The 14,080-nt window shown below is 39.3% G+C and overlaps 1 protein-coding gene across 5 annotated transcripts in view; it reads right to left on the bottom strand.

Moving 5' to 3' along the window:
• SINHCAF (SIN3-HDAC complex associated factor) overlaps positions 1–14,080 on the bottom strand; it is a 31,075-nt gene that overhangs the window by 15,156 nt on the left and 1,839 nt on the right. Inside the window, exon 1 of one of the 5 annotated variants that reach the window (XM_029954633.1) lies at positions 14,025–14,049. The exons of 2 other annotated variants lie outside the window; for them this stretch is intronic. The gene's annotated coding sequence lies outside the window, so the exon portion shown is untranslated. Of the gene's footprint in view, positions 1–7,017; positions 7,450–13,618; positions 13,789–14,024; positions 14,050–14,080 lie in introns of those variants that run through there. 2 more of the 5 variants (XM_029954632.1, XM_029954630.1) reach the window with 2 other exon arrangements.

Below are 14,080 nucleotides of genomic sequence, written 5' to 3'. Positions count from 1 at the left end.
CAATAGTCATCAGCCCACAATACTCTGCACTATGGGAAGTTTAGAGGGGATTTCTTCTGTGACAAATGAGAAGTTCTAAGCTGGTAAATTGACTGAAAGGAGGATGTAAAATTCACAAAAATCCAGGGTCAGGATTTAAGAATAATTTCATAAAATCATTAAAATGGACTATAAACGAGCTCATATTTCCTGACCATTGGTCTGTTCAGTTGTTACAGAGGTTTTTGGAGCTGTTCTATGAAGCCCTGTGCCTGAGCAGTACAATGTGAGGCAGAGATACCCAAGACATGTACGGTAAGATAATCTGTTGATTCTCATGATTAAAAAAAAAAAACAAAAAAACAACATCATTCAAGGAAAGAAGAAACAGCTCAAGAGCTAGACGTGAGGCGCCTGGGTGGCACAGTCGGTTAAGCATCCAACTTCAGTTCAGGTCATGATCTCATGGTTCATGGGTTCAAGCCCCACATTGAGCTCTGCTGCCAGCTCAGAGCCTGGAGCCTGCTTCGGATTCTGTGTCTCCCTCTCTCTCTGACCCTCCCCTGCTCACAGGGTCTCTCTCTCAAAAATAAAATAAAACATTAAAAAAAAAAGTTTCTAGAGCTAGATGTAGCAAAAATGTAGCTGGCAGTAAATATACACCTATCCAAACCAGGGGCACCTAGATGGTTCAGTCAGTTGGGCATCCGACTCACCTCAGGTCATGATCTCATGGTTTATGAGTTCAAGCCCCACACAGGGCTCCATGCAGTCAGTGCAGAGCCCACTCTGGATCCTCTGTACCCCTCTCTCTCTGCCCTTCCTCCACTTGACTCTCTCACTCAAAAAAATTTAAAAAAAAAATGAAAAAAGTATATATCCAAACCAAGGGCCATTTTCACCAGAACATCTGGACTAAGAGAAGGAATGAAAAAAGCAATGAATATAGAAACTAAATCCCAATGGACAAGTGTATGTAAGGGTCCAACTACAAATCATCATAAAAGCATCACATACTGTGTCAGTAAGAAAAAGTTATTAATACCAATTAGATTGGTGCCTATAGTTTTAGGAGTTAAAATGACAGACCACTATCCTTTTACAGTTCTTTTAGAAATACACTATAATAAAAACTTTAGTTTTTAGGAATACACAAAACAAAATCTTTAGTATATATTTGGATGACCTCTCGTCTGATCCCATTTTACCTCAATTCTGGTTAGTATACGAGTGAATATTTATGAAAGCAACTCAGAGAAATAATCTAATATCCAGCCTGTGTGTATGTGTCTCTGAGATGGAGGGATTTTGAAATATGGACAAGGACTTTTGATTTGTTTTTAAGAAAATATTTTATTAGCAAACAATCAGCTAAACACTGAACCTTTCATTTTAAACAAGGGCTATTGTTTATCAAGTGTTCTTTAATGTTTTTGTTGGTGAGAGAAGCAGGCAAAGAAGGGAGATGGGCAGGGCAGAAGGCCACTCCTGCATTTCAAAAATTAAGTGTAAACTAACTGTTTCTTCAATTTAAGAACTGTTAAAACAAGAAAATATTCTTACTTGATTATTTTTGTTCAAGGTAGTACTTGGGAATTTGATTTTCTTTGAGAGGGAAAGAAAATAACAAACTTTATAATAGGAAAAGGTGTGGGGAGCCTGTGAAATGAGACGGATTTTTTTTTCAAACAATCAAATGCAAATGATAAATGAAACCAGTTATGTGTTGCTTTGGGGGAAAAAAATGTCAAATGACACAGTATAATTAATACAAACTTGTAAAAAATGGAAGTGTTAGGAAAGTAGAAGTTACTGCTTTAATTTGTATATTCCAGTTTTGAGGCCAAAATTTTCCATAACTCTTTCCAGTCCTCACACTAACGTGGGGGGGGGGCTCCCCAAACTCCCCTAACTCCATTACTATCAAGAAGGTCAAAAGTCCACACTTCCTCTTACAGTCGCCAGCTTCATCAATGACTCTAGAAACTTCAGCCTCCCTTCTCAGCAGACAAAGGAAGTACAGCAAGAAAGGCCAGTTCATTCCACTAATACACAGACCAAATCCTATTACAACAGAAAGATTCCTATCTCTCCCCTCACAATCACCTACCCTCTCCACAAATAAACATGCCATCAAAACCATATAGTATTTGAAAAAACAAAACAAAACCCACACAGCATCTGGGTACAAACTACCTTTACTGAGGCTGGATTTGACCAAGAAACCGTTTGTGCTGGTTAATCACTGGGGTTAACCATAACTCTTAAGAAATGCTAGGATTATAGCTAAATACTAAGGCTTTCCTTTTTATAAAGGAAATGAAAGAACCAAGCCTTCATTATGATTTTTTATTTTAATACTTTCTTTTTATTTTTTAGTTTATTTATTTTGGGGGAAGGCAAAGGGTGGAGAGGGAGGGAGAGGGAGAATCGTAAACTGCCTCCGCACCCTCAATGTGCAGGACACAAACTCACAAACCATGGGATCATGACCTAAGCGGACACTTAACCAACTAAACCGCCCAGGCACCCCTTCAGTATCTACGATTTCTTTGGTGGTGGGGACCTCCACAAAACTTACCCAACAGTCCCTGCAAGACATTCCATTCTTCAGATTGAGTAAAATTCATCTTTAGATATCAAGGAAAATAAAATAGCCTGATTTCTTCTGACTGATAATTCTTTTTTTTTTTAATGTTTTTTATTTTTGAGGGACAGCACAAGCAGAGGAGGGTCAGAGAGAGAGGGAAACACAGAATCCAAAGCAATCCCCAGGCTATGAGCCATCAGCACAGAGCCCAATGCGGGGCTCGAACCCACGAACCGTGAGATCATGACCTGAGCCAAAGCCAGACGCTTAACAACTGAGCCACACAGGTACCCGTGACTGCTAATTCTTTATGCAGCTCTGTGACCTTATGTTCACCCTAATAAAATTCAGCTTAAATATCTGAAAGTGGTCTAAATCCTAGGGTCCACGCTCTTCCAAGCAGTGCTAAATGCAGGAAAGTGCAAGGCACTTACCCTGATGCAACACACAAGTAGCATATGAACCTTTTAATGGATGATTACTTAATAATCTTATTAAACCTTTTCTGAGCTTATTCCTGCACTTGAGAGGCACCTGGGAATCTGCAGCAAATACACAGGGGTTTTATTTTGGGCTTTGTTTACAGCAACCCAGTTAAGCAGCAGTTAGTGTTTAACCATTTTGAGCTCTGTGGAGCCCAGAACTAATGAAAGTATTTTCACAGAATCTACAGACCCAAATGTTTATTTAAAAAGCTACCTACTCTCCAGAAGAAATTTTAAGGACACAAAATGACTCTGAAACCAACTGACTTTTATTATTTTTTTAATGTTTATTTTTGAAAGACAGCATGAACAGGGAGGGGCAGAGAGACAGAGAATCCCAAACAGGCTCCTTGCTGTCAGAAGAGCCTGATGTGGGGCTCGAACTCCTGAACTGTGAGATCATGACCTGAGCCAAAACCAAGAATCAGATACTTAACTGAATGAGCCGCACAGGTACCCTCCAACTTACTTTTTATATTGAGAAGGTGGTAGGTAGGCATGACACAACTTGATTTTAAACTTGGGATTTCAGTTATTTCAACAAACCTGGTGGTTCTTTAGAATACTTCTTTCCTAGTCCCACATATGTACAATACTAAATGATTCCTCCAGAACAATTTATTTTATTTGTTCAAATGACACTGTAAACTGTTAAACTATTTGTGACTTTTGCATCTATTCTCACAGGCGTCACATAATTCAGCACTGTTTTAACAGGAGGCTATTACCATCTGCTCCCTAATTGATGAATAATTACAGAAGACAGTGGACACATACAATCTCGCTCTTAAGCATGTGGGGAAAACAGAAGAAAATTAAGCTTGGAGATAGAGCCAGAAATCAGTGAAGACTAAAATGATTATTAAAAACTGACATTTGTCCTCTAAAATTAGATAATGGCGATAGATGCAAAACACTGTAAATATATTAAAAACCACTGAACTCTATACTTTAAAAGTTAATTTTACACTGTGTAAATTATACTCAATAAGCTTTTTTTAAAAATGAAAATAGAGATGCCTGGATGGCTCAGTTGGTTAAGTGTCTGACGTCAACTCAGGTCATGATCTCACAGTTTGTGAGTTCAAGCCCCGCATCAGGCTCTGTGCTGACATCTCAGCTTGGAGCCTACTTCAGAGAGAGAGGGAGAGAGAGAGTCTCTCTCAAAAAATTAAATAAACATTAGAAAAAGGCCAGGGATGCCTGGGTGGCTCAATTGGTTGAGTGGCCAACTTTGGCTCAGGTCATGAGCTCACAGTTTGTGGGTTCGAGCCCCACTATGGGCTCTGTGCTGACAGACCGGAGCCTGGAGCCTCCTTAGGATTCTGTGTCTTCCCTCTCTCTGCCCCTCCCCACTCACTCTTAGTCACTCTCTCTCTCTCAAAAATAAATATTTTTAAAAAAGTCTTTAGCTGGCGAGGATGGAGGATGTGGAGAATCAGGAACCCTCTTACATTGTTGGTGAGAATACAAACTGCTGCAGCTGCTCTGGAAAACAGTGTGGAGGTTCCTCAAAAAATTAAAAACAGAACTACTCTATGACCCAGCAATAGCACTGCTGGGGATTTACCCAAGGGATACAGGAGTGTTGATGCATAGGAGCACACGTGCCCCCCCAATGTTTATAGCAGCACTTTCAACAATAGCCAAATTATGGAAAGAGCCTAAAATGTCCATCAACTCATGAATGGATAAAGAAGATGTTGTTTTTATATACAACAGAATACTACTTGGCAATGAGAGAGAATGAACTCATGCCATATGCAACAAAGTGGATGGAACTGGAAGGTATGCTGAGTGAAGTCAGTCAGTCAGAGAAGGACAGATCTAAGTTTTCACTCATATGTGGATCTTGAGAAACTTAAGAGAAGTCTATGGGGGAAGGGAAGGGGGAAAAATTATTATAAACAGAGAGTGAGGGAAGCAAACCACAAGAGGCTCTTAAATACAGAGAACAAATAGAGGGTGGATTTGGGGTATGGGAGAGGAGAAAATAGGTAATGGGCATTGAGGAGGGCACTTGTTGAGCACTAGATGCTGTTAAGCCAATTTGACAATAAATTATGTTAAAAATAAAAATCAAATAAATCTTTAAAACAAAAAAAAAACCTAACTTCTCCTTAAAAACAAAAAAGAAGAGGGGCACCTGAGTGGTTCAATCGGTTAAGTGGCCGACTTCAGCTCAGGTCATGATCTCACAGTTCATGGGTTCAAGCCCCACTTCAGGCTCTGTGCTGACAGCTCAAAGCCTGGAGCCCACTTGGAGTCTGTGCCACCCCCTCCCCGGCTCACACTCTGTCTCTCTCTCTCAAAAATAATATAATAAAAAAAAAAAAAAAAGAAGAAGAAAAGAAAATAGACTAGGGCACCTGGGTAGTGTGGCTGGGTGGTTTTAGCTCAGGTCATGATCTCATGGGTTGATGGGTTTGAGCTCTAAATCAGGCTGTGCCGACAGTTGAGAGCCTGCTTGGATTCTACCCTGTCTCTCCGTCCCTCCCCTGCTCGTGCTGTCTATGTCACGTGAAATTAATGAATAAACTTTTAAAAAAGGAATGAAAATGGATTGGGTTAGGAATTCTCCTGTCCTTATACATCTTTGCAACCACAGCAACAAGAATAAGGCCAGTCACTTAGTAAGTATCAATAAATATGTTGACTCAACTTTTTTAAAAAGTTGTTTTTAAGTTGTTTATACAGCATTTCATGTTTTACAAGCACTTTCATTAACATTATTTCTTTGGTTGCTATCAGCCAAACAGCCACATATTTTTAAAAAACTATTAAGTCAGGGGTGCCTGGGTGGCTCAGTAGGGTAACCATCTGACTCCTGATTTCAGCTCAGATCATGATCTCATGGTTTGTGGGTTCAAGCCCCACATCATGGGGCTCTGTGCTGACAGTGCAGAGCTTGCTTCAGATTCTCTCTCTCTGCTCCTCTCTCTTCAATATTAAAAATAAAAAACTGTAACAAACACTAATCAATCAGCTAAAATTACTGTTCTGTCCAAATTAACTCAATCTTCCAAGGTTAAAAAGACTTAACAGTTAAGTCAGCAAAAATTACAAGAGGAATAACTGTAATTGTAAGGGTATAACCTAGACAACAAAAAGTGAATTTCTGAAAATACAATAATTCTAAACATTTGATTAATTTGTTGGAGTTTTCTCCACTTTAAAGCTGTACACTTCATGTAAATTGAATGTTCAAATTAGTGAAAGGAAGGGGAATGCAACCCTACTGTTAAAACAATGAAAGAGTGGGGTAAACTCTGGAAAAAAAAAAAAGCAGAGTTCTATTCTTTAATTATTTATAAAATAACCTGTAGGCCCTACATGGGGGCTTGAATTCATGCTTTTAACCAACTGACTGAGCCAGGCAGTAGCCACGTCAAAAGGACCAATTCTATTCTAATCTATTGAGATTATTAAACCAAAGAGCAGGGATAATATATTTTGCACTTAATCCAATATACATAAGTTTTCTAAATGCAATATAACATAAATGGGAAATAGCTTCTTCACAGCAATAGCTAATATTGAATATTAATACTGATATTTAAGAAAAGTTTTCTGATAATTAATTCTAGGTTTAAAGATGATCTTATAACAATTCTAAATTCTTCACTTGAAGCTTGACTTTAATCAGGAAACAGTATCAAGAGAGGCACCTGGCTGGCTCAGTCAGAAGATCATGCAACTCTTGATCATAGGGTCCAGAGTTCAAGCCCCATGTTGGGTGTAGAGATTACTTAAATAAAACTTTTTTAAAAAAGGAAACAGTATGAGGAATAGTAAAATGCAAATTTTAAAGGTTTTTGTGGCCTTTAATATATGGAATTGGGAGACAGTGAAATGAAGAACTTAATTCTGCAGAGTACTGTCTTATCTTTTAAATCTTACAAGGGTGATAACTTAACATCTAGGAAAACAGATTTATTTTAATACAACATCTAATAGGCTCACCTTTTTTGGTATACTTTGAAGGATACCAATAGTTCCTCCTGTATATAGTAACTTCCAATTCCACTTTTTAGGTTCCTTTCAGGACATAAAGGCTTTCTTATTTCTAAAAATACCTTTCAAAACTCAAAATGCCCCTGCATGGACTGGACAGAGGAAAAGTAAAAGGGAAGTAAATACGCATGGGTGAAAAAAATCAACTTTATAGTTAATGTCACAATTTCTCTATACCACCTTGGGAACTGAAATTCTAATAAACACAATTAACAGTGCAATCTCCCAAAAAAGTATTCCTAAAGTGTTTTTAGTTTTCAGTAGACCAAAATCCTACAGCTTCTAATTATCACTTTTTCTGAAAAAACAAACAACTACAAAAACAAAACCAACACACACACACATACCCCAAAACACTGACACAGACCTTTTAAAAAAAAATACACAAGATACCAGAAGCATCCTAAGTTTCAATGGATATTCTAAGATTGGTTAAATTAGGTCTCATTCTACAGAATACCACTTCAGTCCCTAAAAAGAATCCAACAGGGGTACCTGGGTAGCTCAGTCCGACTTCAGCTCAGGTCATCTTGCAGTTTGTTGAGTTTGAGCCCTGTGTCAGGCTCTGTGCTGACAGCTCAGAGCCTAGAGCCTGCTTTGATTTTGTGTCTCCCTCTCTCTCTGTCCCTCTCCCACTTGTGCTGGCTCGTTCTCTCTCTCAAAAATAAACATTAAAATTTTTTGGAAAAAAAATGCAATACATATGTGATATGTGCAGTGTGGGAACTATCCAAGATATCTTGTCTGTAATATTAAGCAAGTTGAGTAACAGCTTTACAGTACACTCCCATAGTGTATTTTTAAAATGGGAACTTAAATATATAAACTGGTTTTTTAAAATAGATTTTTAAAAAATGAATAACTAGTGGTTGCCTCGAGGGAAGCAAGAATGAAGATTACTTTCACTTTACTCCTTTCTAGCACCATGCCCCCAAACCATAGTTTTCACTGCACACCTTGACTTACCCAAAGAGGTAGTAGCTGAAAGAGCTGAGAAAGCGTAAACAAACTTCCTCAAAGACATACAGATGGAGAGATACCAGGTGGGAAACACAGTCCACAGAAGAGAGTATAGAACAGACATAGAGTAGAATGGGAAGGAAACTGCAAAGAGACAAGCAAAAGATTTGTAAAGTGGGAAGGAAGCAGCAGTGAACAAAGACAAAAGGAACCAAGCAACCAAAGACAACTTTGAAGTGAAGGAGATGGCATTTCTTTAGAGCTGAACTTTAAATGACAGGATGATGGGAAAGGAAGAGATATAAACACAAAAAACCACCCATGATCAAAAGTTATGAGCAACCTTTAGTTGCTGTAATTGTTAATGCCACCCACAACACCATTTTTAGTCAGTGGTATGCTATCTTTAATCACCTGTAAGTCCAGGATTCAGTAAACAGTAACAGTGTAACTGGAGCAACACTTCACATATAGAGTCCAATAGGACTAAGTGCGTTTTGTGTTCTCCTGCTGCTAGGCCACTTGGTTGCAATGTGTCCTAACAATGAGACCTGTGTCATCAGCGCTTAAGGAAAGTCATGGAGCACCTGAACATTTCCTCTTATCTGCTTCCAGATTACCAGTCCACATCCCAGCATCATAAATTGTGAATTTACTTTATTCACTTTTAAAGGACAAATTTTAACTTGCCTAGAGGAAAACTGAGAAAAGGTGGTAGACCCCACCTGTTTGCCAATGGCTTCTCCAAAAATGCACCCAGTATCTGAGAAGTTCTATGGTAAAATATTTATTATGGCTGCCTATGAAATCCACACTTAGCAGAAGAACCTAGAACTCATCCTACAGGAAAGAGGTCAAACTCAAAGTCTTCAACTGAAATAGCATAGGTTAAAAATAAAAATCACAAATCCAGGTCTCTGAGTTTCAAGCAGTGTAAAAAATACTAAGTCCTCCCATTGTGATGTGAAAAAATTCTGGGTATGCCAATTCTAGATTAAGAGTGATTCCAGTGGATGAAAAAAAACTGTAAAAGTTGGGGAGATATTTATTTGCTTAATCATCTAAGAGAAGATTACCAGTTAAGAAGTATGACTACTGTTGAGTCTGGTGAAAAAGGCACTATGAATCAAGCTGGAGTCGAATTTTGCTTTTGTCTTTACAACTGACTAGGAAGTCACTTCTAATTTTATTTGGCCCTGTGCAATATTAGGGCAAATTTTCACTTCTACTTTCCAGGGATGCTGTGAAGCAAGAGCATGAAAATATCAGTATCTGAATACCACTTATTTCCTTGAATTTATAGGACTTACACATAATAGAAATATAAACTCAGGGCACCTGGGTGGCTCAGTCAGGTGTCCTAACTCTTGATTTCGGCTCGGGTCATGATTTCAGTTTGTGGGATCAATCCCAACGGCAGGCTCGTCAATGACAGCACAGGGCCTGCTTGGGATTCTCTCTCCCTCTCTGCCCCTCCCACACTTACACTCTCAAAATGAACACTTAAAAAAAAGAAATATAAACTCTACCCCAGGATATGTCTAACAAATTAAACTGAGGGTAGATTCCTTATTTCTGAAGGCTTTCTTCTAAGCTCAGGTTTGTGGGAAAAGAGAAATGTGGGTCTTTGCAGGGAGATTTTAACATCATGAAATTAGACTATATTCTTTCTGTGAAGCTGTTCTTCTTTCCAATCTTGAAAAAATTGGTAAGAAAGGGGGTACAGCCATACATACCTGGTCTGACCCACATCTCAGAAAATTCCCTGAAGCTGTCTGACCCTTCTATTTCCTCATCTATAAAATAAGGATAAATCCCAACTCTTTTAAATAGTCTGTAAAGCACCAACACAAGGACTGGCATGTCCTAACCTTTAAACATTCTTAATTAATTACATAATCTCTTCCAAACATGTTCTTCCAGGGCTCACCCAATCTTGGTCATCATGCATACAGTCACAAAAACTCTGGAAGTCAACTGGGCTCTCTCCCTTCTCATCTTCTCCATGACTCTCAACATGTCCACTATGAGTCCTTAAAGATTCTGCTTCTTCCTTCACTTCTCTGGTCCATGTCCCTTCCGTCCCTGCTGCCTATTTGTCCTTCGTCATGTTACTAGAGCCTCATAATTGACTTCCTCTGAACCTACAAACACGGGGTATCTTCCTAAAGCTCAAACAATCATCTCTTCCAAAGTATCAACATGGGTTTCAGGATAGTATCTAAACTTCTTGGCAAGAAATGCAAAGCTTTTCAGGATCTGGCCCTGCCTACCAGCTGCTCAGAACTTGGAATCCTGATATTCCAGGAGTGTCAAACCAACTTTATTAACTAGCCACATCTCTACTCAGGTTGTTATCTGTCTGAGATGGTTTCTCCCCTATCCCCTTAACTCAGGAAATTAAGGATTTTTAACAAAATCTGTCTATACCTGTATTACAACACCTAACACAGGATTTTTACATACTTGTTTGCTATATATTGTCTCCTCTACTCAATGGTAAACTGTTGCAAGGCAGGAACTAAGTCTTATATTACAACCAGGTGCTGACTGTACGGGGTACACAGATACTGGCAGGATTTGTTAATACCTGAAGAGTGGGATAGGCAAAACAGATGAGTGGTAAATTTAAAGCCCAGAATGGGAAATGGTGTCCACAATAAAGAGGTGTATTTAAAAACTGGTATTTTTAATGCAGTCATTTTTCTTTAAAATTTAATCCAAAGACTTCTGTAGAAAAAAAAATTGTGAGGTTCAAAGCTTTACAGTAAATGTAAACCAAGCAAATTACTTTTATTCAAGAAGATTAATAATAAATAACTCTGCTTTCTAACAATTGATAGAAAAATACTTCTTGCTTATTTGAAGCAGGCATGTGGGGAGAAAAAGATCAGGGACAAAATGAATCTCAAAATGAGAGCTATTTAAACTCACCATACATTAACATGAACCAAATTAAAATAACATTAAGACAAATCAAACTTATAATAGGTGGAAACAACTCAATACAAAGCTAGAAATGCATTATTTTATATTAACTGCAACTTTTGTACTTCTACTGCAAAGTAAAAACCTCCCTTGAAAACAAGCTGCTTCTCTTAGACTAAATGCATTTTCAGATCATTTCCATAATACAGAAAATCTTAATTGCAGACTCAATTAAAAAAGAGACTGAAGAGCCAAAATACAATGAAATATTTTTCAATTTATAACCTTCCACTGTCAATTTTTAAGTATGGGAAATCCAGGTCTCTTGTGGACAAGAGAAAAATCAGGAAAACAGAAAATAGCATCTTCTCGATTTCCACAAGTTTTTGATGTAAAATGGTTGAATCAGAATAATGTCTTCCCAGAACCAGTTTCTGAAGGTGGGGAAGAGGGCCAAAGATACTCATTCTTTCCACTCAACATTTACTGAGTATTTCCTCCAGCAATGTTACTGGCCCAAGGCCTCAATTTTGTCTCCTGCAAAATGTCTATTCCCAAAGTTGTCAGAACAGCTAGTATTTACAAAGCACGTTACTTGCTTAATTATTTACAACGTTATGAAGTAGATATTATTATTACTATTTTGCAGATGAGAAAACGGGACCACAAAGTGACTTATTTAACACGAGCACCAGCTTGGAACCTAGGCATTTTAACCCAAGACTTCTGAACTAACCTAGCACCTCAACAAATGGGTTCCCTTCTTTCTCAGCCAATTATATTCCCACCACCAGTAAGTAAGAAAAAAAAAGGCACTATGTTTGAAGCAACCTACTATGTGTTGGCATGGTAAATTAACTAACCTGTCTTCGTAACAGCTTATGAAGTTGGTTAAGACTTCAAATTAAGCTTAAGCTTTTACCAGTGAAAAACTGCTTTTACACGAAAAATCATTATCAAATTGCTTTTCTAACATAAATCTGGAGACTGAGCCCCATGAGCCTTACTACTGCAACTCTGGGGGAATAAACTGACCAAGGTTCCAGATCTACAGTTAAGAAAACTTGTGCTACCAGTCTTGAGGCCTGCTGCCCACCAAGGTTCTAGAATACAATACCTACTAAACTTCTCATCTCCGAACTCCTGCAAAATGTAATGCAGGAAGGAAAACAGTAACCCTTGTCTGTTGGTCTTTCCCACTCTCAACTCTTACAGCTTGATAAACCAAATCTCCATTGCACGTATCATGTGATATTTAAAATAAAAACTATTAATCTCGACTGTATTTGAACTTTCCCAGGATATTGAAATTCTAGCTGAAACCCAGGTATAAAACACTGATTAAGAAAACAAATGAAAGAAAGAATCTTAGTGTACTTACAAAACATCTTTTATGCATTTTAAATAATCACACAAAGGGAAAGCCATAAAGTTACTAAATATAAAGTTTTTCATTCTCTCGAAATGTTCATTCTATTCACTTCAGAGATGTACTGTTACTATAGTATTAAAGGTTGTCTTTAAGTATTCGGTCAACCAAAACGGGAGAAACAGGTCTATTTAATAACAAAACAATGAAAAGCACATCTTTTGGTCTGGGTGAGGCATCCAAGAATATTATTTTTTGGTTTCAACCACTTTTAGATTCTAATCCTTAACCATGATCCAAATGCATAAGAAATCAGGACAGAAGCAGCAGATATGGTGCCGCTTATCGGTGTCTAGACTGCAGGCAAACCCCAAATACCAAAGAAGCATCCATGTGTCAAACCAGCATAATTTTTGAGCTATGCCTGGGGCCACATACCAAAAAAAAAAAAAAAAAAAAAAAAAAAAAAGGTCGGCTTGAAAAGAAAATCTGAGAGGGGTAACCAGAAGGTCAACCCCAGTTCACAGGAACTGGGAAGAAGCTAGCAGGGACAGTTAGTTAGCCTTTTACCCTGTCATCCTCCTCACCAACCCCGGTATAAAATCTCCAAAAAAGGCCCAATTCTCAACGTGCTAGGTTCTTCAAGGTCATCCTAAGATAACGCAGTGAACAATCACCAAACATTGAGCAAGGCATACCTTTAGGGCTAAGGGGCGATTTCACCCTCCCCCAAATCATTATATAAATATTTTAAATGCCATCAGGCTTTTCTCCCAACTCCTACAGAAACAAACTCCCAGACGTTAATTTAATTTAGCTTGAGCAACTAAAAAAACGTGTTCGGTTTTGCGACATACATTATTAAAAGCCTTTTCAAGTCTGGCAAACTCCAGTTCAAAAACAGGTGCTTTCAGTGTACTTTAAATGACAAGGTCAAATTCATATTTTTAATTAATTAAATTAAAAGGAAGAAAAACTGTTTTTTGTTTTTTTTAATCTTCCTTAGAACAACCTGAGGCGTGGGGGCAGGAGGAGTATTGCTGGGGTAAAACTGCCTCGCACAGAATCCGTGTTGCTCTAATTACTAATTCCTAGTCCTCCCAGTTGTCTGTAGTTACCCAAGGTTAGACGGAGAAAATAAAAACAAAGAAATCTACTAGGTCTCGTTACCAGAACGAACTCTGCACCGCCCTGCCACCCCAATAAACCAACCCCACCCGCAACCAAAACAAACCTCGCCCCTCCCGGACCCCCTCCCACACGTAAACACACAAAGAAAACAACGGCACGCACAATTCAGCCACAATCCTCACTTCCCTTTGTAGGACAACGGGGAGCCCCGAAAACTTCCCCACGGTGGTTTCTTCGGGTGTCGTCGGGGCTGGGTCCCCTGAAAGTGCGAGCCACGGCTCGGCGGCGGGGGCTCGGGGGTGCTCGCCGCTTGCGCCGGCTTCCACGAAAGCAGCAAAACGTCTCCCCAGCCCCCCTGCGGCCCTCGCCCCCCCCCCCCAACGCGCTTCCCCCTCGGGCACGCGGTGACGGCCGAAAGAGGCACCACGGCAGCAAATAGAAACGCTCCCCGGTGGGTTTGTTGGTAAATAGAACAACTTGGGTCGGGAAGAAAGTTCCTGCGGAGAGCCGCTCGCCCGGGCGAGGGCGGCAGGAGGTGCCCCGCGTCCCTCGCCGCCTCCTCCCTCACCTGCGCCGGAACAACGGGCCCCCGCGCCCGCCCGGCGCCTCCCGCAGGCCGCGCCT

The sequence above is a fragment of the Suricata suricatta genome, chromosome 10 (genome assembly GCF_006229205.1).
Source record: "Suricata suricatta isolate VVHF042 chromosome 10, meerkat_22Aug2017_6uvM2_HiC, whole genome shotgun sequence".
Lineage (NCBI taxonomy): Eukaryota > Metazoa > Chordata > Mammalia > Carnivora > Herpestidae > Suricata > Suricata suricatta.
The sequence above is the reverse complement of the archived record's forward strand: the minus strand, read 5'-3'. Positions and strand labels throughout refer to the sequence as shown.